This window comes from Phascolarctos cinereus, unplaced genomic scaffold, assembly GCF_003287225.1.
Source record: "Phascolarctos cinereus isolate Bilbo 61053 unplaced genomic scaffold, phaCin_HiC Scaffold_726;HRSCAF=1367, whole genome shotgun sequence".
Taxonomy (NCBI): domain Eukaryota; kingdom Metazoa; phylum Chordata; class Mammalia; order Diprotodontia; family Phascolarctidae; genus Phascolarctos; species Phascolarctos cinereus.
Genome location: NW_027556098.1, coordinates 412,198,565 through 412,226,516, shown reverse-complemented (window position 1 = coordinate 412,226,516; position 27,952 = coordinate 412,198,565). Strand labels below are relative to the sequence as shown.

Sequence of the window (27,952 nt, the reverse complement as noted above, 5' to 3'; positions counted from 1 at the left end):
ATTTGTTGTTGAGTTATTTTTTAATTTTGTCTAATTCTTCTTGACCTCATTTTGGGGTTCTCTTTGCAAAGATACTGAAGCACTTTGCCATTCCTTTTGTAACTCATTTTACAGATGAGAAAACAGAGGCAAATGGGGTAGTGACTTGCCCAGGGTCCCACAGCTAGTGTCTGAGGCCAGATTCGAACTCAGGAAGATGTCTTCGTGACTCCAGGCCAAGCCCTCTGTGCACTATGGCACCACCTAGTGCCCATATTCCCAAATAAACCTCATCAAAATTAACAGAAGGCCAGGTTGGTTTCGGGTTGGTTTTTTTTTTTTGGGTGGTGGGGGGAGGTGTGGGTAGGGAGGCCAAGCATCTGAGAGGCTCAGAAGAAGGTTTCCCAGTTTGGTGAACAGGCCTCTTATGGCATGTCCTCGAGGCCCCTCACTATCCTGGTTGCATTTCTTTGGATGTTTAACTATCAGTTTTCTTCTAAAGGGCAGTGCTCACAGTTGAATGCAAGAGTCTTGATGTGGTCCTGCCACAGTAGAGCACAGAGAGGTGCGACTCATCACCAGCTTCTTCCTGGAGCCCAAGATGTAGTTAGCTCTTTGGCTGCTAGGTCACAGTGATACTAGATACTGAGCTTGCAATCCATTGAAACCTCCACATCTTTTTCAGATAAACTGTTGCCCAACCAAAAATTTGATTTGTGCACCTAATGTAAAGTTACATTTCTCCCTATATAGTTTCATCTTATTAGCTGCCACCCAGCCTGTCATGATCCCTTCACTTCATGGCTCTGTCATCCATTCTTGTTGGGGTGGGGGTGGGCAGTAACCTGGAGAGAACACTGGAGGCAGAAGGACCTGGTTTCAAATGCAGCTTCACACACTTGCTACCTGTGTGACCTTGAACAGGTCACGTCAACTCTATCTGCCTCAGTTTCCTCATCTGTAAATATGCATAAGAGCACCTACTTCCCAAGATTCTTGTGAGGACAAATTGACATAATCTTTGTAGAGTACTTAGCACAGTGCCTAACACATAGTCGACACTATAAAACGCACATTCCCTTCTCCTTTCCCTCCCAACTCTGGGTCAGCTGCATATTTGAATAAACGTTTCACCTGTGCCTTCATCCAAGTCAATGATTTTATTAAAAAAACCACTTAGCAGAACAGGCCCAAGCACAGATCCTTCTGGCACTCCAGGAGACCTCTTTCCAAGTTGATATTAGCAAAGTATAAATGATTAACTCTTCGGATCTGGTCATTCTAGTGATTTGAGACTCCTGCGCTTAATAGCTTACAATAGTTAGCATTTTTGGTGTGCTTACTATGTTTCAGGCCTTTCACTAAGTGCTTTACAATTATCTTCTCATTTGATCCTCAGAATAACCCTTGGAGGTGGGTACTATTATTATCCCCATTTTACAGGTGAAGACACTGAGGCAAACTGAGATTAAGTGACTTGCCAAGAGTCACATAGCTAGTAAGGCTCTGAACTCCAGACCTAGCACTCTGTGCACTGTGGAGCCCCCTAGTGGCCTCAATCAAGCTGCCATCTAGCTCACAATTCTCTCTTTTCCACAACATCATCAGATATATTATCAAACACCTGGGTGAGACCCAGATAAATGCTATCTATTGAATCCCTTCATCTGTGCTAGTTTTGCGCACCTGCCCTAACGGAAGATAAGGTTATTTTGACAAGACCTGTCCTTGCTGCAGCTCTGCTGGCACTCTGTGACCACCATTTCTTCCTTTGGACATGGTTCCCTTTCCTGGGGTGACAAGAAAGGCTTCTAGCCAAAGGAATTCTGGAGCCTCAGAACAAAGGATGTGGTAGAGTGAGAGGTCTCTGGGGTTCTGCTCAAGGCTCAGAATAGAGAATGTTAGAGCTGGGAGGAGGAAATGATAGAGATTGCAGAGATTTTAGAACAGGGAATCCTGAGAAAGGGTACATTAGAATAGGAAATGACAGAGCTGGGAGGGACTTTAGAACAGAGTGTGTGAGGGACAAGACAGGCCTTAGAGCATAGCATGCCAGAACTAGGAGGGAGTCGTCAAGATAGTAGAGTTATAGACCAGGGACCAGCAGAACTCTCCCAACATTTCCTGCCAAACAACTTTAAAATATTGCTTCAAATCAAATTTTGGAGCAGCAAAGCCAACAGAAGGTCACAGAGAGACATTTTTCCGGCTTCAGACAACTTAGGAGGTCAACAGGAAAGGTCTGGAACCTCGGGGTGGATAAAGGCCCAGAGTGTGACAGGGGCACCCAATGGTGGGTCTTGCAGCTGACAGCAGCAGCAGTGGCAGCTTTGAGAATTCTCAGAACACAGATGGTAAGGGGGGTGGCACAACCGGTGAGAAACACATTACAAGGGACCTTTGGGTGGCACTGGGTGATTGGCAACTCTATGGTCCATTCACAGTTCTGGGTAGCAGTTCTACAGTGGATAGGAGTGCTGGTGGTCATTCACAAGGGAGTAGGGACCTTGGTCACAGTTCCAAGGCAAAGAGAGGGGTAGTGCTGGTGGCTGCAGGAGAATTGGGGACCTGGTCACAGTTCCAGAGTGGTGGCTGTAGGGGAGCAGGAGCCCTTCCTGGGTCAAGCCCAGAGAGCAGATCAAGAAAGCAGTGACCACACCTCTCCCCAGATCGTACCACCTGGAAAGCAATGAAAATTTAGAGACTCTCAGATCTAGCTCTGAAACAGAGCAAAAAAATAAAAACCCTAAAGCTTCTTCTTCCCCCAGGAGAACAGAACCCAACTTTAATGTCAAGTTTAAAGTCAAGAAGTAGGCTGGAAAAATGAACACACAACAAATAACAACAAAAGAAACAAACAAAATAGAAAAACCTTGACTATGGTTCAAGGAAGACCAAGACACAAACTTAAAAGAAGACAACAGTGTATTTATATTAAATATCGCAGGGATAAAAAAAAATGGGAGGGACCTTAGAACATGGAATGTCAGGCCAGAACAGAGAATAACACAGCCATAAGGGTCCTTAGAATGAAGAATATCAGAGCAGGGAGGAGCCTCAGAACAGAGAATATTAGGGATGGCTTTAGAGCAGAGTAAGTGTGAGCTGGGAGAGTCCTTAAAGAAGGGAATGTCAGATTTGATAGTGTCCTTAGAACACAAAACATCAGAATTGAGAAAATAGCACAAGAAACATGAGAGCGCCCTTAGAATATGGAATATCAGAGCTCCAGGTGGGATCAAGAGGGTAAGAGAGTGGATTGTAGCCTAGAAAAGACAGTATCGGAGCTGAAAGGAGACTTAGAACACACATTAAAGCTGGAAAGTACCCTAGATTATAGACTGCCAGGACCAGGAAGGACTTTAGGATAAAGAACAAAGAATCTCAGAGAGGTAAGGGTTTCCACCAAACATGGGGATGTTACAGAATCCCAGAATCCTCAAGCTACAAGGCATGCCATCTAGAAGGCGTCTAGTCCATCTCACACCTGAGGAATCCCTTCTGCAATGCAACTGACCACTGGTCACCCAGTTCCACTTTTAGTGAGGGGCAAACTACTACCCTGAAAGGAAACTCATTCTACTTTTTTATAGCTCTGGTAGTTAGGAAGGTTTCTTGATATCACGTCTATATTTACTGTTATTGAGTCATTTCAGTCATGTCCAACTCTTCGTGAGCCCATTTTGGGGTTTTCTTGGCAGAGACACTGGAGTGGTTTGCCACTTCCTTCTCCAGCTTTTTTTACAGATGAGGAAACTGAGGCAAACAGGGTTAAGTGAACCGCCCACGGTCACACAGCCAGTGTCTGAGGCCAGATATGAACTCAGGTCTTCCTGACTCAGGCCTAATGCTCTATCCACTGTGCCACCCAGCTGCCCCAAGCCTAGATTTGCCTCTGTAATTTCTACCATTATCCCTGGATCTACCCTCAAGAAAAAAATTCGAATCCCTTTTCCATTTGACAGCCTTTCAAATACTTGGAGAGAGCTCTCATATCTCCCTCACCTGCAGTTACTTGTTGTCTTGCCCAGATACACCCAGTTCCTTCAACAGATCTTGATGTGGTAAACACCAAAGGAGAGAATGGAACACAGGCAATCTCCCTTCCCTCCCATGGCTTTACTACTACCTCCAAGCTGATGACTCTCAGCGTACAACCTTTAGCCCTGGCCTCACCCGTGAGCTTCCTGCCCGTTGCCTCCACCTGGAGCACATCCAGAACCAACATGACCTTTTTCCTTTACCCTATGCTTCTTTATGACCTCAGTACCCCCTTGTAACCATTCTCCTCTGATAAGAACCTTAGGGTTAGCTCTGCTCCTTCCCTCTTTCCCCTGCTAAGATCCAGTCAGTGACCGGGTATTGTGGAGTCCATATCCCTGGTACCTTTCCGATCCCCTCCTCTCTTTCTAGGGCCACTACTGTGGTTTGAACTCTCACCACCACCTGTTTAGTTCATCAGAACAGCCTCCTCACAGGTGTTCCTAGGTGCACTCTTTCTCTCTACCCATCTATCCTTCAGATCTTAGTGAGGATCATTTTGCTTATGCACAGATCTATCTACATCAGTCACCTCCTCAGAAAACTTTTAACGGCTCCTTATTGCTATTAAATCAAATGTAAAGCATCCTCTGTGTCCCAGCAGAATGAAAGCTTCTTCCACCCAACATACTGTCATGTGCTTGAAGACACTTCTAGGCCAAGCACCCCAGTCCCTCCAAATAATTCCTGTACTTCCTAAATATCTCACTCCCCTCATAGCCCTGTTCTAAACTTTCTGGACCTCAAAACCTTCTCTTCTTCTTGCTATCTGCCCTAGACACTTTCCTCAGGACCTGGGACCTCCTCACTCTAGAGCATCCTTCCAACCTTGCTGCCTGCTCACCATGGAATATTCCTCTGCAAGGGTGATTTCCCTGATCTTACTGGCCAGTTCCAGCTGGAGTCTCCTTTTGGTGGAGATGCCTAGACAGGCTCCCTTTTATTCCTCTCCTGGCCTTACTCAGGACTTTCTGGATTTCAAAATGATGACCCTGCCATTTTGCCAGGCCTAGGGCAAGGATTGTTTATTTTGCTTGTAGCAATATCCCCAGTGCTTATCACAGAACTGAGCAAGATGTTAATATTTGCTTAAAAACTCTCATGTCCTTCCCTCATGTGGCAAGCTTTGTCAGTGCCAAAAGGCAAAAGTGAACCTCAGCTTCCATTGCTATCTCCAAGGAGGCTCCTGGGGCCGCACTTGGTAAGGGGGCACTCAGACTTTGGCTGGTTTCATTTTATTACTCTGTGAGGCCTCCCATTATGAAATTACTGAACCCATAGGGGTAGTGGGTCAGTAGGGGTGAAGGGCTTAGTATCTACTCTCTGGTTTTATATACAGTACACCTGAAACTGAGAGAGCTGGTTGCCCAATGACTTTGAGGGAATCAGGGGTAGAGGGGGCACTCCCACCATCCCACTGCTCTCAGCTCCACATGGGACACTCTGTTCATTCCATCCCCATCTCTGAACCTCTTTCTTCTTCCTGGTAACTTGAAAGGGTCTGGGACCCATTTACCTTAGTAGCCCCATATAATGCAAAAGAATGGGGAAGGCTGTCTGCCAGCCATAGAGGATATGTTGATGATGACTCCTCGTCCCCTGCAGAGTTGGAGAAGAAAACTGAGAATGGCCAAATGAAAGGTAAATGAGTGTCTCAGGGGGAGGGGTGTGTGTGAGATAGGCCAGGAGGTCTGTATGGAGGGGAAGGCAGGCTCTAAAGATGCAGAGAAGGGGATGCCTGGGCCCCTACCTGGCTACCATCTGAGGCAGGATGATCCGGGTCATCTGTGGAGGAAGAAGCAAAGGCTAAATCTACCCAATGATCCACCTTTGGCATACTGCTTGAATTCTCCCCATATCCCTCCCCCGACTCCCTTCCATCCCCTGCCAACGATGTTTCCTGTCTCTTCTGCCTCAGTCTTACCTGAACCATTGACAGCATGTTACAATTCATCATGTCTGTGAAACTCTGGGAAGACAGAGGACACCTTTTATTTTTCATAGGCCCCAGAGTCTCTCACTTCCCCCAAAAGCAACCTGGCCATGAATTCTCAGGTTGGAGTTGGCTGAGACATTAATGTCTTTCTCAACCTTCAAGGCTCCCCCCGCTTGCGGCCTCCCCCATCAAGGTCCATCTCCTCTAGGAAAATTTCCCTAAGCACTCAAATCCCTCCCCCCCAAGCTTGACCCAAGGCCCAATTAAAACAAATCAAACCACATTTGTAAATACATAGAGGGAAGACAAATACACTTACAGTGGAACAAATTGTCAAAATTTGTAAGGCAACATTTTCTCAACATTGATGATTATTATGGCCACAAAAGCAAGGGGAGCTCACATTTCTCACCTGATTTAAATTTACAAAGCACTTTCTGCCTGTTGGGAAAGTTGTGGAGGTGGGGGTGGTGAGATAGGAGGGAAGATGGGGCAATGAAGGAAGGGACACATAAAGAGGGCAGGATTAGGGAGGGCATAAGAAGAGATGGAAAAAATAAGAGAAATGGAAAAGGGCACGAGTTGGGTGGGGAGGGGGGGTTCTGGGAGGGGAGTAACGTAGCTTCTTCTACCTTGCCTACATTCTTCACATCCATTAGCTTCTGGGGGATTATCTTGGGAGCTACTCCAACGTTGTTCACTGGAAAAAAACATTTCAGTACCACAGAGCAAGGGGATGGAGAGGAATTCTGAGGGCAGGACTGAGAAGGGAAGAGGGAATGGGTGTGTACCTAGAATGCCGATGTCTAGGCCCTCCAAGCCTCTCTCAACTGTCTCATAGATCTCTAAGCCTTCAGTGAAGTCCACCTGGATGACTCTTGTTTCCTTACCATGGAGTCTCTCTGTAGGAAAACTCAGAGAATTCAGAAACAGAAGCTTAATGCTGCTCCTTATTATATAGATGAGGAAAGGCCCAAAGAAGACTTCGGACTGCCTGGCTCAGGCTCACACACATCCCATATCTAGCAGAGCTGTGTCCAACCTGGGTCTTTGGGTTCCAAATCCCATTGTGGAACCTTGAACAGCCTCACTTCTCTCCCATGACCCTCCTTTCTAGTCCGGAGCTCACCAATGTCCTCTGCCTCCCGATGTAACTTGCTGAGATCTCGGCTCACCAGTACAACGTTGAGGCCTCTTCGGGCCAGCTGTATGGAGACAGGAGAATGGGGAGACTGAGTGAGTGGGCACACAGAACCTCCCAAACCTACAGAAGACCCAAGAGGGTCCATCCAAACAAGCAGGTGTACATAGGAAAGAGGAGGATGGAATTCATAGGAACCCCTGAGCAGAAACACTCAGGACAAATATGGATGTACTTATCTGTCTGTCTATGTATCTATCCTGTCCACTTGTCTTTCTATCATCTATCCATCTTTCTGTATGTATGTGTATACATTCACATGTAATATTAATTAGTACATTTACATGTGTTTACACAGGAATCCCCCCGCAAACACATGTCCTGAGGCTCTAGAAAATGATCAGGGCACATAGAGGAAAGCATGCATGGGATAAAACATCTAATGCATGGGACCATATATGTAGAATGCAATGGAACAGACACGTGGGGTCATGTCCAGGTACATTAAAGACAGATTCAGTTGGCTCCAGGCCCCCCTTACCTCATGAGCATAGCTCCTGCCGATTCCACTTGTGGCCCCGGTTACCACTGTGGGGAGACAGACACTGGGAATGAGGAGCTGTGGGTCTCGGGGGGGGAGAACCCTCTGGAGGACCCACCCAATGGGAGATCCCAGGAAGGGGCAGGAGAGAGCCTCCTTGTCCACCTGCTCCTTCTGAGTTCTAACTCCATGGCCCGCAATTGAAAAGGACTTTAAGCTGTCTATACAGTGGAACTCAACTGGGAAATGAGAACTTGTGCAAGGGAAACATGCCAGCAGGGAGCCTGCAGCCCTAGAGATATTCCTACATGGGAGCACCCATATATGCACTACACAGATCAGAGGATCTCAGATGTAAAGCCTCCCAGCACCCTGGAAATCATTTAGTGCAGCTGCCCCCAGTGTTACAAAACAACAACAACAACCCGAGTCTCAAAAAGATTAAACGTCCTCCTGGGGATTACCCATGTCACAGAATCAGATTCAAGGTTCAGAAGACCTTGGAGCCGTCTGGTCAGACACTTATTTTACAAACAAGGGAAGTGAAGCCCAGAGCGGAAGTGACTTGCCCAGGGGGCTCATATGGGGTCTAAAGCAGCTTCACCGAATTTTGAATCCAGGTCCTGGAGGCCTCCATCCATGGTGCACAGACTCTTCTGAGGAAGCAGGTGACAGGCCTCCTATTATCAGAGCCCTTGCCCCTTCCCTCCCCCTTGGGCCCCTTTTCCTCCCTCCTTCTCCCACACACCTGCCCAGGCCCCTTGCTTCCTGAGAGAAATGCCAAGGCCCAGGCCAACCTGGGGTAGCCCATAGACCAGCAGGGCATGGCCCAGCCACCAGGCTACCCGCAGAAGCCACCAGACTGCAGCCACGGTGCCTAGCATTTGGAAGGCTGAGCCACCTAGTTCCATCCACGACCCCATCCTGGACAGGACAACCTGGAGGTTCGGCAGGACAGCCTTGGTGAGGGGCAGGCTCAGCTCTACAGAATCCAGAGGATGAAAGGCCACAGGATCACCCAGGTCCTAAGGTCTGAGGGGGGAGGGATCACCTGGCACTGAAGGACTGGTGGAAGGCCCACGTGGAATGGTAGGGGGCAGGGCCGGCCAGCCTAGGACCAGTGGTACAGCGACCCTGGCTTGCAGTAAGAAGCCACAGCGCTACCTGGTGACCAGCACTGGTTGTGCAGGGTGGGCGAGGAGAACGCCCAAGCGCAGAGACGATTATTGGGACTGCGCCCTGTGCCCCCTCCTCCCACTGTATCCTCTCCATCCCGAGGACACAGCACCATCTCTTTCCAAAGACACTTTATGGAAACCTGGTGAGGCAGCTCCCATCCCCCAGGCCCTTCCCATTCTCCAACTCAGTGGAGTGCCCCTGAAACCGGGATCCAGGAGCACTGGGCCGGCCTCCTACCAACCCTCCCCAGAGAAGCCAGCAAGGGACACTAGACCTTGGGAACCACAGTGGGGGTGGGACACAAGTGAGGAGGGCTGCTCCTCCACTATGCCCGGGGGCTGGGGCCTGGCTCAGCAGGAGATTGGATGTCAGGCAGCAGGCGGCAGCTGGCTACAATGTCCAGGCGCTCGGCCAGGGCTCAGAGGTCGCTGCAGGCCAGGCGGATGCTGGGGGCCGCCGCCAAGCCCACCTCCTGCGCGGCGGCCAGACGGGCTGCCAGGCCGGCTACATCGAGGCCAGCTCGCCGGTACACACAACGCACCGCGGCGCTCACGTCGTGGCCCAGGTGAGCCTGGCTCTCAGCCAGCCGGTGTTGCAGCGGTGAGGCCCGGCCCGAGGCAGGGAGCGCGGCCGCTGCGGGAGCCTCCTCTTCTGCCCACTCTGGGCACCGAACAACCACGAGCGGGGGCAGATCCGCATGGGCCACCAGGGTCGCGGGCTCCTCCTCAGAGTCAGTCTCAGATGCTTCCCCGGCTACGAGCAGCCCAGCTACGGCTCCTCTTCTGACGAAGATGCCGCCGAGTCCGTCTCGATCGCCTCCCCACGCACCATAGTCTCGGGTCGCCGACCTCGCAATCCTCCGACGGCCCGAGAAACCATAGCTTCTCAGGCCCAGGAGCTTTTGGGGGAGAGGTACCAGGGTGCTTTATTCTGGGGACCAAGGCGGGGACAATGGGAGAGGAGGAGGCGGGTGTGATCCATCGGGAGAAAGAAGGGAAGCAGTTGGGCAGGGACCCCACTAGCGCAGAGACCCGGGCTGCACTGAATGGAGCGTGGGATAGTCTCTAGCGGGGAGAGGTGGAAGGCGCTCACGCAAGCACAAGGGCATTATGTGAAGGCGGAGGATGTAAGGTTGGAAAACGCTCCCTGAAGGCTTGTGGGGATCCCTCCTGGGAGGGGTGCCAGGAGAGCCAGGAACCAAAAGCGGAAAGGAGTTCGACGGAGGGTGACAAGACACTGAGGGGCAGTAGGGCGCTATGGAAGGGGATTTAGAACTTCGAGGAGTTTTGGGAGTTGGGGTGAGGGTGGACTAATTATTCCAAAATGTGACCATGAGAGAGACGGCGTGGTGGGGAGCAGGGAGAGGAGGGGGCCCCTAACGGAAGCAGACTGCTACATAACATGGACCATAAGGAATGGTGGGGGAGGTGTGGAAGAGAGGGAAGAAGGAAAAACGGGGGAGTAAGCAGTGGAAAAGGGAAATGTCATGGGGGAGAGAGAGGGAGAGAACCAGAGATTGAGGGTGGTTATGGGGAGGGTGGGTCAGAAGGAAGAGAAGAATCAAAGAATGTTGATAATAAAAAGGGGGAGAATGAGGCAGAGGGGAACGTCATAGGGGAGGAGGAAAATCGAGGAGATGAGTGATTATGGGGAGGGAAGAATTGAGGGAGGGGGAGGCACGGATGGGGGAGATTCGGGGAGGGAGCGTCATAGGTGGGAGAGAATCGGGGAGGGGGCATCATAAATGGGGGAGAATCGGGTAGGGGTGTCACAAAGGAGGGGGATAATCGGGTAGGGGGTGAATCAGGGAGGTGACATCACGGGAAGGAGAGAATCCGGGACGGGGCGTAAGGTTGACGGTTGAACCAGAGGAGATGCAAAAAGGAGACAAGGCTTGGGGGGTTGCCTGGGTGTCCTTGGGCTTTCCAGGGAAGTGTGAGAAGAGGAGGAAGGGCAACGATAAGGGACTGGAGGGGGGAAGAAAGCCGTGGAACAGCTACTCTCGGGGGCGCGTTTGAACAGGGCAGAGCCTGAGGACTAGCGCGGGGCGGCTCGGAAGGGTCTCTGTCGATCTTTCAGCCCTCCCAACATCCCCGTGTGAGGCCTTGTAGAAGGCGGGCAAACTCTGTCCCACCATCCGGGTTTGAATCCTGGGCAGCCTTGCGCCAGCCCCTGCACCTGGAAAAAGGGGAAGGTGAACCAGGTGAGCCTAAAGGCCCTGAAGCCAGCTCTGCCTCCTCTCTCGTCTTGTGGCAGCTCCTTCAGAGAAGGGAGGGCTTAATTCTCTGTGTGCGCCCAGGGTTTGATGCAGGGCCGGCACGCACATGCACACACTTATACACCCACATGCACATAAACACACGTGTGCACGGAAGAGATGCTGCCGATGGATGGCTCAGTTTTGCCTCCACCTCTTCAGCTTCCACGCTGACCTCCCCATTCTTCCTTTTCTCCTGGGCTTCTGCTTGCCCTGCACCTATCCTCATGTCCTGTCCCTGAGTCCCTTCCCCCTCACTGCCACTCCATTCCTCGCTTCCACTTTGGGCATTCCCTGCTAAGGGGCAGCCAGACATAGGCACGGATGAGCCAGACTGTGAAGGCAGTGGGCTGGGGGTCACCACGGGGCCGGGCCCCTCCACCCCATGCACTCCAGGCTTCTCTGGCTCCTCCACAGCCCAGGTCTCGGCACTGACCTCAGCCGTGTTAGTACATTGGAATGGGTGCCTGGGGAGGGTTTCCTGGGAAGAAGGAGCCTGGCTTCTCCCCTCTGGCTCCCTGGTAGAACACTGGGGGCCCTGGAGTAGAGCCTGAGGTGGGGGGGGGGTCAACTGTCCTGGGAGGTGAGAGTCTTGGTGGCTTCTCAGGTACCTCCCTGCCCTTTCTGGAACTTGTCTCAGGTCCTTCAACTCCAGGGTTGGGATGCAGCTTTGGGAGCGTCCTTTTCCATTTGCAATCCAAAATCACTCATCTGTAATTTCTCCCTATTTTGGGGGGAAGGGGAGGTGCCCAGATTTGAGGGCCGTGGCTAAGCCCCCTTTTCCCCCCACCATCCTCTCCTAGGGTCAGAGGACCAGCTTGACAGTCCTTGAGGGAATTGGCTTCCATGTGACCTAGGGTCTGGCTGAGAGGTGAGAGCCAGGGCTCCATCCTCCAGGAGACTTGGGGTAGGAGTTCCCTGTCCCATGTGCTCAGACCCTTCTACAGGGGGAGGCCCCCCAGGTGGTCATTGCCCCCCCCAGCAGGGTACCAGGAGCTGAAATGGTTGATGGTGTTCGGTCTCCTTTCCCCTTCCCCCAGTCCCAGGCCTTCCTGGACCTGGGGTCACCTGCTGCATCTTCCCATTAGATCCCCTCTCCCTGGCTCCCCAGGGCTGGGCCTGGATCCAGGCCTTCTTCATCCTAAAGCCAGAAGCTTGTGTTTCTCCCAGGCTGCCCCGAGGGGCCCTGGTCTTCAGAGAGGAGCTGAACACCATCAAGTTCTTGTTTGGGGACCTGTGGGGGGCAGTGTTCCGGAAGCAGACTGGTAACCTCAGGACCAACCTCCAGGTAGGTGAGGATGGAGCAAGCCCCCCCGGGAGTCGGAGGAGGAGGACCCGCATCACTCACTTCCCCTTGTCCTAGCACTCAGTATACCATCCTGGAAAAGACCCTGGGATGGGCAGCTAGGTGGTGCAGTTGATAGAGCACGGGCCCTCAAGTCAGGAGGACCTGAGTTCAAATCCGGCCTCAGGCCAAACACTTGATACTTACTAGCTCTGTGACCCTGCCCAAGTCACTTAACCCCAATTGGCTTCAAAAAAAGGGGGGGCAGCTAGGTGGCACAGTGTATAGAGTTCCCACCCTAAGTTCAGGAGGACCTGAGTTCAAATCTGACCTCAGACACATAACACTACCTAGCTGTGTGACCCTGGGCAAATCACTTAACCCCATTGCCTATCCTAAAAGAAAAAAAAAAGACCCTGGGCGATCTGAAATTGTATTATAAAGCAACAATCATCAAAACTGTTTGGTACTGGCTAAGAAATAGAATGGTAGATCAGTGGAAAAGTCAGGTATGCAAGACACAGTAGTCAATGATTATAGTAATCTATTATTTGATAAACCCAAAGACCCCAGCTTCTGGGATAAGAACTCACTCTGACAAAAACTGCTGGGAAAATCAGAAAAGAGTATGGCAGAAACTAGGCATAGACCACAATCTCACACCATATACCAAAATAAAGTCAAAATTGCTTCATGATTTAGATATAAAGGCTGATACTATAAACAAACTGGGAGGGCAAGGAATAGTTTACCTATCACATTTATGGAGAACAGAAGAATTCATGACCAAACACAAGATAGAGAACATTACTACATGCAAAATGGATAGCTGACTACATTAAATTGAAAAGGTTTTGCACAAACAAAGCCAATGCAACCAAGATTAGAAGGAAAGTAGAAAATGGGAAAGAATTTTTACAACCAGTATCTCCCATAAGGACCTCATTTCTAAAATATACAGGGAATTAAGTGAAATTTATAAGAATACAAGTCATTCTCCAATTGATACTTGGTCAAAGGAAATGAGCAGGCAGTTCTCAGATGAAGAAATTAAAGCCATCTACAGTCATACGAAAAAATGCTCTAAATCACTACTGATTGGAGAAATGCAAATCACAACAACTCTGAGGTACCACATCACGCCTATCAGATTGGCAGGAAAATTATGAATATTGGAGAAGATGTGGGAAAATTGGAACACTAACGCATTGTTGGTGAAGTTGTGAAATGATCCAGCCATTCTGGAGAGCAATTTGGAACTATGCCCAAAGGGCTATAAAAATGTGCATATGCTTTGACCCAGCAATACCACTTCTAGGGCTGTATCCCAAAGAGATCATACAGATGGGAAAAGGACCCACACATACAAAAATATTGATAGCAGTTCTTTTTGTGGTGGCAAAGATTGGAAATTGAGAGGATGCCCATCAATTGGGGAATGGCTGAACAAGTTCTGGTATACAAATGTAATGGAATACTCCTGTGCTGTAAGAAATGATGAGCAGGCAGACTTCAGAAAAACCTGGAAACACTTCTACGGACTAATATTGAGTGAAGTGAACACAACCGGGAGAACGTACTACACAGTAACAGCCACGGTGTGCTATAGCTAACTTTGATAGACTTAGCCCTTCTCAGCAATGCAAGGATCTAACACTCCCCCAAACGCCTCCTGTTGGAAAATGCCACCCACATCCAAAGACAGAACTGTGGAGTTTGAATGCAGATTGCAGTGCACTATTTGCTATTTTTTTCTTTTGTTGCATTTTGTTTCCTCTTTCTGGTGGTTCCTCCTCTTGGTTCTAATTCTTCCTTACAATATGACTACTGTGAAAATGTCACTAGGAATGTATAAGTAAAGGCTATATTAGATTGTGCACTGTCTTGGGGAGGGAGGGGTGTAGGGAGGGGGACAAAAATGGAAAACTATATGGAAGCAATTGTTGATAAATCCAAAGAAATCAATAAAAAAAAGAAAGAAAAGACCCTGGGCTTGGAGTCATAAGTCGTGGCTTCAAATGGAGACCTTGGGCAAGTCCCTTTCCTTCTGAGGCTGCAGAGCAGAGAAAGCTCTGGGCCTGGAGTCAGGAAGACCTGAGTTCAAATTCAGCCTTCAGCACTTTGGACAAGGCATGTAATCGCTTCCTTAGTTTCCTCATCTGTAAAACGGGAATGAAAACAGCTTCTGCCTTCTGTGGGAGGGGGGCGAGGTTGGGAAGATGGATGAGATATTCGTAAAAGGTGTAGCATAGTGCCTGGCACACAGTAGGGGCTTAATAAATACTTACATCTTCCCTTTCCTTCCCTCTTTCTCACTTTCTCATTTGTAAAATCAGGATACTAATCCCTCCTCTGCCTCAGTCTCACAGGCTGGTTTGTTGTGTGCCAACATGAGATCGCATATTCAGGGCTCCCCTGCCCTTCCCCCAGCACATGCCCAGCCACTGCTGCAGAACCAGGGAAGGGCCCCATGAGCACCCTGGGAGACAGAGTCAGGGCCCCAGAATCCAGCTGCGTGAGAACTAGGCATGTGCCAGAGCCGGCTCCCAGGAATTCACGGAAGCCATTTTCTTAATTTGCCATATGAGTGTCCACACCCAGGAAATCTGAAATTCTTCCATATCAGGCTCATTTCCTGCTTTGCTGATTGCCTGGATTTAAGAAAGGGACAGAGAAAATGGGAATCATGCAGTTTAAACCTTAGAGGGGCTGGTGTGGACGGTTTTCCCCAGAGAGCCAGTGGAGAGACACTTAGCAGCAACCTCTGGTGAGATCATTAGGGCCCAATTGAAGAGGAGAGATGTCGAGACTTTGAAGTGTGTTCAAAAAGCCTATTCCACCAGCCTAAGAGGGAGCGGGGGCACACGGCCCGAGGCTTTTAGCTGCCTGGTCAGTGTGTTTTGGCAGCCAGGCAATGGATGGCGACCTGCCAGTGGACAAAGAGGCCGACGGGCCGAGGGGAGGGAGGCAGTGGTCACATCCTGCCAATCTTAGTACTGAATCCCAGGAGAGGAGACACCCCAGAAATCATAGGAGCCTGGTCATTTGTTTAAGATTGCACAAGGCCCTCTGCTCTAGGCTGCTGGAAGACATGGGGGCTGTTCGGATCCGCCTGGCACCTGCTTACCCAGCAAGCCTGGGAGCCTTTGGTGTCTACCTTCAGGGTTATCATGGAGCCCTCTCTGATTGGCTGAGGAAGGCCACCTACCACTGGCTACCTCTGGCTGACCGCTATGCCCTCCTGTACTGGCACAACCAAGTTGATCCAAGGTGAGACCCTGAAGGGGAGAGGGATAAGGGACTAGGCAATGGAGTTGAGGGGGCAACAGGACGGAGAAGTCAGAATTCCTCCTTCCTTCATCTGAGCCTCAGTTTCCACCTTGTAAAATAAAGGAATTGGACTAGAAGGTATTTTAGGCCCCCTTTGAGCTCTCACCTTCTTTCCCCCTAAATTTTAAAGGCCCTTCCAAATTTAACACTCTCTGTTCTAAGGCTGCATTCCTGATTTAAACAATCTACCAATCCTCCACCACCAGCTCGATTTATCTCTAAGATGTAGGTAGCAAAAGCTTTGCTGAGGACTCTGCATTTGATTCCAGAGGCCACAATGGGCAGCTATAGGAGGGACAGGGCTTGGCTGCTCAGTGTCTCAGAGGAGAGGGGGTGGAATGGGACCAGGGGAAGGGCTTTGTCTGCTTTTCTGGGGACATTCCTCTCCTTTTCCTCCATCTCTTCTTTTCCTCTGCCTCACTACCTCCTCCCTTGCCTGCTCTTAGGGAGATCTTGGGCATGGTGAACATGGTGGCCCTGGACAATGGGCAACTGGGGCCGCTGCTTCCCGCAGAAACAGTTTGGAGCCTGTAGGATGAATGTGTGACTGATGTCAAGGTGATCTGGGAGAAGGGCGGAGGGGTCTGCCTGGGTCACCAGGGGTTTACAGGCTCCCCTGGCTTTCTGGCCTTGGACAAATTTATGACTCCCTAGGTCTATGACTCAAAGATTCCATGACTATAAGAACGATCTTTGGACTGGTGAGGACAGAACAAAAAGGGCTACGGAGAACTGAAGCCCAGGAGAGATACAAGCAGATGCCTAAAGAAAACAATTCTCACCTGGAGGCAGATGGCAGACAGCTGTCAGCACCAGGGCAGGGTGTAAGGGGCCAAGGCTGGATGCAGTTATGACAGGACAGAAGAGGTCGGACCCTCACCCCCATGGGGCTGGAGACAGGGCTTAGTGGCTATGCATCTGGACAGGAAGTTGGAGTGAAGGGATCAGAGGAGGCCATCCTTCTTTCTCCTCTGCCTCAACTCCAACTATGTGAGGAGGGAGAGTACCCCAACAACTGAGAGCCAGGAAAGGGGGGAAGAGAGGCATTCTAAAGGCAGGGGTGAGCAAGGAGCACATTCCAGCCACGAGGGCCAGACAGCCTGCATAAAGCATGGAGGTGGAATTCTCATTTCTTTTTTCAAGGGAAAACTTTTTATATTTTTCCCAATTACATGTAATAACAATTTAAACTTTTTTTTAAATTCTGAGTTCCACATTCTCTCCCTCTCTCTTCTCCCTCTTCCTGGGGAAGGCAAACAATTTGATACAGATTATACATGTGTAGTCTTGCGAAACATCGGAATGCTAATTTCAGGGAAAGACTAGTAGTCTGGTCTGGCTGGAATGTAGAGGGTACAAAGAGCAATCATGTGAAATAAATATGGAAAGGTAGCTGGAGTCCAACTAGAGGGCTTTAAATACAACGCTGTGGCAGGAAGAGCAGCTCACTAATGTCTGTTTCTCTCTATTCCTCTACATCTCTTTCTGTCTTCTGACTGTCTATCCATCCACATCTATCTATTTTTCTTTCTATCCTTCCATATCTATCTGTCTTTCTTTCTATCCATCCACATCTATCTGTCTTTCTTTCTATCTATCCACATCTATCTGTCTTTCTCTCCATCTACACCTATCTGTCTGTCTGTGTGAATAACTATCTATTCACCTCTTCCTATCTATTATCTATATATTCATCCATCCATCCATCTATTCATCTATCTATCTGTCTATTTCTGTTTGTGTATCTGCTTAATACCTTAAGCAACAGGGAGTTAATGGTTCTTGAGGTGGGCAGTTTACATACTCTTGTGAAAGTATTTTGGGGAATGGAAGCTAGAGGGATGGAGAATCAGAAATGTCACTAAGCTGGAGATGACCTAATCTTTTTCTTATTGCTTAGCCAAAGAGGTGAGGTTTCTATTTTAATTACTGCCCTGAATAGCATGTATTTACAGTGTTGTCTTGATGAGGTTGGAAGTTGATAGCCCTGAGGGAGAGCTAATGTGAAACACTGATTTCTCCTGGAGAAATTCTGGGTTGGGGCAGGAGCCACCAAGATTGTAGACAGTCTTGGCAATTACTGATAAGCCTCCTAGATGAATTTGGGGCTCCCTCTAGGCAGAGCCCTACCTCTGAACTACAGGATACAGTTGCAAAATTCTAGCACATAGCAAGAAAGGGGTGGTTTGTGCTCATCTAGGAAGGGAAGCTTTGATCATTAAGGGGCTAGCATAGCTTCAGCAAAAACAAGATGGAGAGAGTCAGGGTGGTGTAGTGTTGGCCCCAGCATTGGCAAGACCTGGATTCAGAGGTTGCCTCTGACCCTCTGGGCAAACCTCTCCTTGCCGCAGGAGACTCTCCAAGTCTGAAAGGTGCCTAAAAGACTGGATAGAATCTGTATTGGGAGTGAGGATTTCCTCACCATAAACTCCCTATAGGAAAGAAATCAGAGGTCTGGACCAACCAACACAGCCCAGAATGGGTCACGGCAGACCCACCTTTTATCCTTTATTGAAAGGTTCCTAAATAGGCAGGTCTAGGGAATGCTGTAGATGGTAGTGGTGGGGGTGTCTCATGGGTTGGGGTCTCAAGCTCTGTGAGGATCAGCTGAAGAACAAGGGAGTCTGGGACTGGCAACGAGAAGACCTAGGGACATGGGAGCTGGCATGTAGGGAAAGAATCAGGCTTCCCCCTGTTGGGCCCCTGAGGACCGAAATGGGAGCTGCAGTTTCAAAGAGGCAGGTTTAGGCTTGATGTCCACCTGGGGAAAGTTCCTGACCATTTGAGTCATTCAGAAGGGGAGTCATGGACTGCTTGCAGAGGTGACGAGCTCCCCTGATGCCTCCTTTGTGGAGAATGTTGGAAAGAAGATTCTCCTTCACTCACATGTGAGTGAGGCTGGCCAAAGTGACCACTGAAGTTCCTTCCAGCTGGGCCAGACAGGGTGTGATTCCCTAAAGTCTTAGATTGCATGAATCTGTGTCTAAAGTTCTCTGGATCTAAGATCCTCTAAGTTCCAAACTGCTAAAATTCATCCAAGTCGAGGTGTCTAAGGCTCCACTGTATGTGGGTTGTGGTACAGGGAGTGTCTGGGAGTGAAGGGAATTGTGAGGAGGAGAGGAATGCTGTCTGCTCCCCCCCCCACGTGCCACTTCCCTGAACTTTTACTCTGGGGATCATATCATGCCACTTCTGCTCTCGCAGGCTCAGACCCGAGCTGCTCTGCTTCAGACCCTGCAGGAATTGCAGCTGAGGACCAGCCCAGCAGCCTGCTCAAGATGTCTGTGAGGTGTGTGCATGTGTATATGTGTTATGTGAATACGTATGTATTAGTTGTGTGTGTGTGTGTGAAGTATGTGACAGGTGTGTATATGTGTGTGAGATATGTGTGTATGTGTGTGAGAGGTGTGTGTATGTGTGTATGTGTTTGTGTGTATGTGTGAGTTGTGTGTGTAAGGTGTATGAGAGGTGTGTGTATATGTGTGTATATGTGTATGAGATGTATGTATGTAAGGTGTGTGTAAGGTGTGTGAGAGACAGATACGTGGAGATGTGTGTGTGCAAGCTGTGTGTATATGTGTCTGTGAGATGAGTATGTGTAAGGTGTGTAAGAGATGTGTGAGGTGTGTGTATATGTATATGTGACATGTGTGTGTAAGATGTGTGGTTCTAGGGAGGAGGAGAGGAGAGTTATCAGTACCCACTCCCATCAGAGAAAGAAGAAGGGATTGGGATAGAGAAGGCTGGAGGAGGGAGGGGAGGCTCTTTCTATTTTTTTCACGTGCATAATTCCAGGATTAGCAAAGTAGATGATTCTGAGAGTCTATAAATCCAAAGATTCCTTGGAGCCAAACTCTTTGATTCTAAGGTGCTAAATGAGAGACGTCCAAGATTTTGTTCTTCTAAGATTGAAGTGTTCTATGAGACTGAAATTTGGGGATTCTATGATTCTAAAATGATATAATTCTAAGAGTCTACATTACACACATATTTTTACAATAACATATAGTATGATAAATATTATAAAACAAAACTTACTTTATAATAAACACAAAGCAGCTAAGATGATGCAGTGCTTAGAGTGCTGAGTAGGCCTGGAGTCAGGAAGACCTGAGTTCAAATCTGGCCTCAAACACGTACTAGTAGCTGTAGGACCCTGCCCTCAAGTCACCCTGTTTCTGTCTGCCTCAGTTTCCTTATATGTAAAATGGGGATAATAAGAGCACCTGGGGCAGCTAGGTGGTGTGGTAGATAGAGCAGTAACTCTGGAGTCTAGAGGATCTGAGTTCAAATCTAACCTCAAACACTTACTAGCTGTGTGACCCTGGGCAAGTCACTTAAGCTTAACTGCCAAAAAAAAAAAAAGAATAAAAATATGATAATAATACCTACCTCCCAGGGTTGCTGTGAGGATCAAATGTGATAGCATATGAATAGCGCCTTACAAATCTTAAAGTGCCATATAAATGTTAGCTATTATTAACCTTATATCTTATAATTTCAATAATTAAATAATCTCACAATCTAAGATTCTGTAATCCTACCAGTCTAAAATTATATAGCTCTAACACGTAAAATTCTGCAAATGCAAAATTCTATAAAGTTAAAGATTTAAAATGTGAAAATTTTAACATGCTTTGGAGTTAGGGGAGGCAAGGAGGGAAGATCTCCAAGGTGCCCACACCACTCCAAGTGAGGAGATTGCTTGGGGTTGGAGAAAAGGGGGGTCTCACTTCTCCATCTCTATCCTCCAGCTGCTGGAAGATCACACTGATCAGGCCCCTCGCATCAGCCAGGAATTTGGGGCGCAGATGGCACACTGCTGCCTGGGAGTTCTGGCTGAATTCCTGCAGAGGTACAGGGGACAGGGGATGACCCTTGATTCTGGAGGGTGAAATGAGCTGGAGAGGCAAGAAGAAGCCATCTATCTTCAGGGGATTGTCCACCACAGATTAGAGGAAGCATCTCTGCAAAAACAAAAAGGTACAGTCCAGAGATAAGTCAGGTTAAAATGAGGCTAGCTCCTTTTTATTTACCCTTTGTGTGTCTCTCTGAGCTTCAGTCTTGTCTTCTGTAAAATGGGTCTTATAACAATGGTGCTACCTGCTTCTGAGGGCTGTGGTGAGGAAAGGGTTTCTAAGTCTTCAGAGTCTATGAACTGCCTCAGTCCTCAGAGCGCTTTTGCTTCTCTGGGTACACTTTGTTTCCTTTGCAGAATGTAAGCTCCTTCAGAGCAAGAACTGGATTCATTTCTGTCTGTCTCCTCAGCTCCTAGCACTGGGTTACAGTGCTTAGGCAACGCTGGTGGAAGGATTGACTGACATGTAAATACTGTTTCTCCCAAAGCACATGAGCTCCTTGAGGCAGAAACTCTTTGAGTCTTTGGACCTCCCCCCACCCCAGGTTTAGCAGAATACCCTGCCCATGACACAGGTCATCCCTTTTTTTCAACTTAGTCTAGGATTCAATTCAACCCAGCATTGATTAAACTCTTACTATTTCAGTCAGCCAGGCATTTATTGAATGATTGCCCCAGACACCAGACCAGTGGCTGGGAATACAAAGAAAAGAATCAAAAAACCCATACATTTCCCAGTTCTTGCCTTCAGGGAGCTTATTTTCCAATCTGGAAGACAGGAAGCCAATAACGTTGCACATACAAGATGTATGCTAAATAGATGGAAAGTGGTCTCAGAGGGAAGAGGTGGGATGGGGTGGGGAGAGAAGTATATATCAGGTACTGTACCAGGGTCTGGGGTTACAAGGACCAGAAAAAAGGCCCTTCCCACAAGGAGTTTACCTTCTCCTTCAGAGATATAGTATGCAAACTGATGATTTTAAAAAGCATTTGATTGTTTAATTTGAAAGGGGGATGCAATTTCAAAGGAATTTCAGAAGGGAGGGAGACCTAACAAATTCAGAGAGGCGGAGGATCATCAAAGGTCCCAAGTGGGAGATGGCATCTGAATTTAAACATCCAAGAAAGTGCTGACGGACTGTATTCCAGGTATGAGAGACAGTCAATGTAAAGGTAGGAGAAAGAATGGGAACAGCAGGCATGTCAATTTGTCTGGAATAGAGTGCATGAGAGGTAGTGATGTGAAATTAAACAGGAAAAGTAGATTGGAATGTGAAATACCAAGTAAATGAGTTTGTATTTGATTCCTAGAGTGATTAGGGAGTCACGGAAGACGCTTTAGCAGCGGCAGAGTGACAGGGTCGGGATTGTACTTTCGTGAGATCACTTTGGCAGGTTGTAGAGGATGGGTTTGATGAGGGTGGGGCCCAAGCCAAGACCTTCACCCTTTGCCTCAAAGGGAATCTGACTCACAGGCCCCAGACCCTCATCTCCCTTTGAAAGCCTTAGGCTCCCTTTTGTCTATAGGCCCCAGAAAGGCCTTCCTTTATCTCCTTTTGAAAGTCCTAGCCCCACCTTGATTTTGTGCAGATGCCTTTCAAACTTCTGCCTTCCTGTTCCCTCCATTATGGATTCCCATTGTCTATTCAATCTCTCTGACCTCCCCAATTAGAATTCTTACCTAGACCCTTTTCCCAACCCCCTTCTCTGGCCACCCAAAGTCACTTTAGTATTTAAGATCCACCTTGGCCCTCATTCAGATGCTGAGAATCTCATGCTCAAAAGGCTGAGAACCTCTCATGCCCGCTCGTCTTTACGGGCGTCACCCAGCTGAGAATCTCTCCTGCCCCAAAGGCTGAGCCTTTCTCATGCCCGCCTGTCCTTATGGGCGTCACCAGGCCTCTGTGATTTATCACTAATAAACTTTTCCTCTGGCTGAAGAAGATTTGAGTTGAATTCATTCAGCAGGGCCCGGTACCACGGTCTTGGGGTCCCACCACCCCAAAACCCCTAGACCTCTTCAGGTTGTCAAGGGGAGACCAATTTGGAGACCAGGGCAATAGTACTGAAGAGAAGGGTCGGGAGTTTGAATGAGGCTGGTGAGTAGAGTGAAGGGGACAGGTGCTCAGGATACAATGAATCAACAAGACTTGGGAAGAAGTTGGATATGGGACAGCGAAGAGCCCATGAGGACTCTGAGACTATAAACTTCGAACAGGAAAGATGGAGGCACAGATTGTAGAAATGGGAGGTTTAGGAGGAGGGGTAGGTTGGAGAGGAAAGATTGTGGCTTCTATTAGGATTCTCAGCTATGGGACATCCAGATGGAAATGTCCAGTAGACAGTGGTGATGTGAGCCTGGAGCTTGGCAGACAAATGTGGGCCACATATGGGAGTCATCTGGGATGTGGGATGATCACTGAGCCCTTGCAACAAGGTTATTATCTGGGGGGCACTTAGCTAGGGAGAGCAGGGAAGGCGGGAAGCAGGATCAGCCAAGTTATTATCAGGTGGAAGGAGGAGCAGGCAGGAGAAGTGCATCCTGAAAACCTAGAGGAGACAGTATTAAGGGGAGAGGATGATAGGCTGGGTCCAAAGCAGCACAGAGATGCAGGAAGAGTGAGGAAAGTTCATTGGATTTAGCAATAGAGAAATTCCTAGTGGCCCAGAAGAGAGCACTTTCAATCAGGTGGTGAAGATGGAAATCAGATTGCCTGAGGGTGGAGAAGTGAGTGGGAGGTGAGAAAGTGATAAGAGGTGAGAGAATGATAAAACAGGAGGGAGAGTGAAACCTGGAGGGCTTCCTGGAGGAGGTGAGTTCAGAACTTGAGAGGTGGGCTGCAAAGGAGACACCAGACCTGAGCTTCTCCTTCCATCTCTTGACCTTCCACCTTCCAGCAGCGGGTAGAGTGCTTCCATGAGAACCCAAGCGTCCAAGAGCTACTGTGTGACAGTTATATCAGCTGGACAATTACCTTGGTGAGCAGTGGCCCCCCTCTTCGGTAAGCCAGACCCTAGAGAGGATGGGGAGAAGGGCCCCAGCATGACCTAATGTTCTCCCCATGGGGAGTTGGCCCATTCTTTCTTCGGGGAGTCTGTCCCTATCCCAGATGTTCTGAGGTCCTTTCCTTCCTGTCCCCAACTCTATCTCCTCAGAAAGGGCCACAGAAAGGGCCCCTCTACACTTCCCTCTGGAGACATGGAAAGGGACCACATTGTGGCCTCAAGAAAAAAATCCTTCCCAGAGACAGAGAGACATCCTCCTCAGGGACACAGACTTCAAAAGAGACACCTCCCTACACTATGAGAGTAAGCTCTCCAGAGACAGAGTGACCCTCAGACACACAAAGAGAACTCCAGAGACAAAGAAACTCACTAGAAAGAGTACACAAACATAGAGAGATTCCTCCAAGGACAGAGACACCCTCCCATCAGAGATATGAAGAGACCACTCACAGAGACCAAAGCCATGCCCTCTGCCCACCACTGACATACGGAGAGACCCTCCAAAGACACAGAAACCCCTCCTCCAAATGTGGAGAGGTACACTTCCCTTCCTTCCTGCCTGCCTGCCCACCCAATACGTGCAGGGAGCCGGCTGGGACCCAAGGCCAGCTGGTGATGAGCCCCGGCCTCTCCCCCACAACTCCCTAGCTGACCCTCTGTCCCCGCTGGGGCCCTCAGAGAGCGAGCCTGCTTGGGAGGCAGCTGCAAATGCTCTTGACCGTGTCACCCGCCTCTGTCATCGTCTCCATGCTGACCTGCTCTTTCAAGAACTGTAGGTCAGTGTCAGGAAGCCTCTGGACCCCTCCCAAACTGACTAGAAAATGGGGACCTGAGGGTTGTGACAATGGTTACATCAGGATCACGCCGAGATCTAGCTGAGCCAGAGACTGGACTAAGACAAAGGAAGAGAGGAAAGAAAGGGGAAGGAGCAGAATGGAGGGAGGAGATCGATGTTGACACAGAGGGCCCAGCTTGGGGAGGGGGAACATGAACCTGGGTCTCGGCATAAGCTCCCACAGGCTACCATTGCCTATTGACTGCTATACTCAGGAGTGTGGAGGCCTGTGGCTGTGGCTGGGCCTGCTGCTCCAGGATGGGTGTGACATTGTAGGTGCTTTTGTGCCTAAGTCTGTGACTCCATGTGGAATGGGTGGGCATGAATTAGGTGAGTTTCAGCTTTGGCTACATGTGTGTGCTCAACCCCTCCCACACTCATGAAGACAGTGATGGGCTCTGGGATCCCCCCCATTGAGGCTGGAAAGGGGCAGAATTCCTGGTCCTTCTACCTATGGGTTCAGTGGCCTGGGTGGGACCTTAAGGGAGCTCTGAGTCAGATTAACTCTGATCTCAACTTTCTCTGGACAATTCCAGCCCCATTTCTCCAAAGTGATGTGTCAGAAGTAGCTGACCAGCTCTGAGGCTCTGGATGACATTGTAGGGACCCTGGGAGCTCAGGCCTTGGCCCTCAGAAGAATGCATGACCAGACTTACCAGGTATGAATGGACATGTCCACAGGTGGGAGGGAGGGGATAGTTGGAAAATAGACAGGGAGAAAGGCAGAAAATTGAAGAGGCAAAGGATCACCCCTGTCTCCTGGTGCCTTTGCCCTTCCTCCCTTCTCCTCTTCTTACAAAATTGGGTCTCTGTGTCTAGTATAGCTCAATCACCCCCCAAATCTATCCTCTCTCTCTCTCTCTCTCTCTCTCTCTCTCTCTCTCTCTCTCTCTCTCTCTCTCTCTCTCTCCTCTCCTCTCTCCTCTCCCTCTCCCTCTCTCCCTCCCTCCCTCCCCCATCTCTCTCCCTCCTCTTTCTCCTCTCCTCTTACTACTCCTCCTCTTCTTCCTCCTCCCTCCTCCTCGTCTTCTTCTTCTTCTTCCTCTTCTCTCACTCTGCCTTTCTGCGCTCCTCTCCTCCTCTTTTCCTCCTCCTCTTCTCCTTCTTCTTTTTCTTTTTCTTCTTCTTCTCCTTCTCCCTTCCCCTCCCCACCCTCTCCCCCAACATTTCCTCTCTCTCATGCCCTTTTCTGTCTCTGAAATATCTCTCCCCTCTCTATCTCCCTTATATCTCTCCCATGTCTGTCACTGAATCTCTCCCCTTACATCTCTTCCTGTTCTCATTTTCCCCATCTCCTTTGTCCTTCTATCTCCCCATCTCTTTCCCTGTAAAGTCCCATCATTTTTTCTCATCTCTATCCCCCTCTGTGCCCCTCCAATTTCCCCCCCCATCTTTCTCCTTGCTTCTGCCCTGATAATCTCTCTCCCCTGATCCACATCACTCTGTCTCCCCTTAGTACTCACTCTGATATGTGTCTAGGCCCTGGTGCTGGAGCTGCACCGACAGCCCCTGCTGGAGTATGAGGAGATGTATTACACGGGCCTATTCTGGTGGGTTTCAGAGCTGGGGTTCTAGCTCTGGCTTCTGGGCTCTAGAGATAAGAATTCCAGGACTAACTTGGTTGAGGGGGAGGCTGATTCTGGAGCTGGCTATGTGAATAAAGCTCCCAGAACTGTGTTGTCATCATGCCTAGGGTTGTCGATCTGTTTGGGGTTTCTATAGTTGACTTTTGGGCTGGTGAGGACTACAGAATTTGATGGGCTCTAGCCTGCAGAACTTGGGGAAATATTGGCTCTAGGTGTGTTAAGGGAGGGGCTCTGGGATTGAACTAGGGTGAGAATTAAGCTGGGGGTGTAAAACCCCCAAACATTGGAGAAAGAATGATGGTCTGGATACGAGTCTCTGGGTTCTAGACTGCCTTTGGGAGAGTTCCAAGCCCCATATCTGGATAGAATGATTGTTCTGGACCTGGGTTGGATGGTGAGGATTCTGAGACCTCATGATATCCCCTCATGTCTCCCAAGAGGAAGCATGTGGCTGCCCTCTTAGATGTGAGGGCTCTCCAGGGTGCAGCAGCTCATTATGAGTTATTGGCTGTGTCCTCGGGGCCTGGAGCAGAGTGAGGAAAGGGGCTCCTGCCCTTCCCAGGGACGAGCTTTTTCTGCTGACATTCCTATCCCTTGGCCACCTTTCTGTCTGAGCCTCCCCCTCCCTCTTGCCGAACTCACTAGGCCTGATCTTGCCTGCCTGCCCAGCCACTGCCCTCGGCCCCAGCTCGGCCTCGTGCCCAGCCCTGAGCACACCTGGATTCTACAACCTGCCTGTGATGCTGCTGTCCCACCTGGAAGCCTATGTCTTCTCCCTTTCCCCAACATCTGCTGCTGAGAAAGATTCTGACCCCAAGGATGGATTCTGTCCCTGGGTTTCAAACCAGGTCATAGAGTAAGGGATGTCAGAGCTGGGAGAGTCCTCAGAACAGATGTCATAGCTGGAAGAACTCTAGGAAAGTGGAATATTGGAGCTGGAAGGGCCTTTAGAACATGGACCATCAGAACTGGGAGAACTTTTAGAACACCAAATGTCAGAATTGGGAGGAACCTCAGAACAGAGAAGGTCAGTGCTGGGAGGCACCTCAAAACATAGAAAGTGAAGATGAAAAGGAATTTAGAACCTAGATCAATAATCAATCAATAAACATTTATTAAGCACCTACTAGTGCCAGCACTACACTAAGTGCATGGACTATCATGGTGGGAAGATACATCAGATCATGGAGTTTTATTCCCTCATTTAGAGACGGGAGAACTGAGGCTCAAGAGTGAGGAAAGGGACTTCTCCCTAGGTCACACAGCAAGCCAGTGGCAGAGCTGGGAGCCAGGGCTGCTCCGGAGTTAGGGTAGGTCCCATAGAAGTAATGGAGGCTGTGCCTTGCTCTGCCCATCTCCATCTCTCTTCCCTCTAAATGTCTTCTTGCAGTGGCTGCTCATATAATAAGGAATGTATGATGATAAAATAAATATGTTTCTATTTAACGAGCAACTGAGGCTGAGTTCTGTTTTGGAGGTGGGGGTGGATGGCAAGTGGGGAGGCACCAAGCAGGCCCCTGAGGCAAGGTCGGGGCACCAAGCTCTCTCCCACATCGAGCTGGGCCAGAAGTAGGGGTGTGAACCCCAAGGTGGCTAGGGTCCCCTAGCAGGAATCTCCCTGCAAAAGGGTGAAGGCTTGGCCTTCCCTTCCAAGGACTCCCAGTCTGAGCAGGAAACATGGCCCTATGCCTTACACTGGCTGCTTTAGGTCCCCCCCATAGGACGCTCCTTTCTGAAGGAACCTCATTTACATCCTATACAGGAGAAGGGAACAGTCTAGGGAAGAGGAAATGAAGGGTTCCCCTCTTACTCCTCTCCTTCCCTCAAAGGTTTCAGATATAGGATTATAGGATAAGATTTAGAGCTGAAAGGGATCTCAGAGGCCAGATGTCAACTCCTTTTACAGATAAAGAAAACCAGTTCCAGGAGGTAGGGAGTTGTCCAAGGTCACAAAGTTAATGAGTGTTAGAAGCAGGAT

At 49.2% G+C, this 27,952-nt stretch overlaps 1 protein-coding gene and 4 pseudogenes across 3 annotated transcripts in view; 3 read left to right on the top strand and 2 right to left on the bottom strand.

Moving 5' to 3' along the window:
• Positions 1 to 8,677, bottom strand: part of LOC110204482 (very-long-chain 3-oxoacyl-CoA reductase-B-like) — a 117,762-nt pseudogene extending 109,085 nt beyond the window's left edge. Inside the window, exons 1-8 of the transcript XR_013482603.1 lie at positions 8,387 to 8,677; positions 7,639 to 7,685; positions 7,086 to 7,161; positions 6,748 to 6,858; positions 6,589 to 6,656; positions 5,945 to 5,989; positions 5,771 to 5,805; positions 5,537 to 5,619 (exon numbers count right to left, since the gene is read on the bottom strand). The product of XR_013482603.1 is annotated as a very-long-chain 3-oxoacyl-CoA reductase-B-like (transcript). The remainder of the gene's footprint in view (positions 1 to 5,536; positions 5,620 to 5,770; positions 5,806 to 5,944; positions 5,990 to 6,588; positions 6,657 to 6,747; positions 6,859 to 7,085; positions 7,162 to 7,638; positions 7,686 to 8,386) is intronic.
• The window catches only part of LOC110203908 (biogenesis of lysosome-related organelles complex 1 subunit 3-like), a 66,854-nt pseudogene that overhangs the window by 11,569 nt on the left and 27,333 nt on the right, over positions 1 to 27,952 (top strand). The gene's annotated exons all lie outside the window — the stretch shown is intronic.
• LOC110203907 (very-long-chain 3-oxoacyl-CoA reductase-B-like) overlaps positions 1 to 27,952 on the top strand; it is a 44,933-nt gene that overhangs the window by 9,944 nt on the left and 7,037 nt on the right.
• LOC110204483 (biogenesis of lysosome-related organelles complex 1 subunit 3-like) lies at positions 9,057 to 10,434 on the bottom strand (annotated as a pseudogene).
• LOC110204484 (exocyst complex component 3-like protein 2) lies at positions 15,231 to 26,834 on the top strand (annotated as a pseudogene).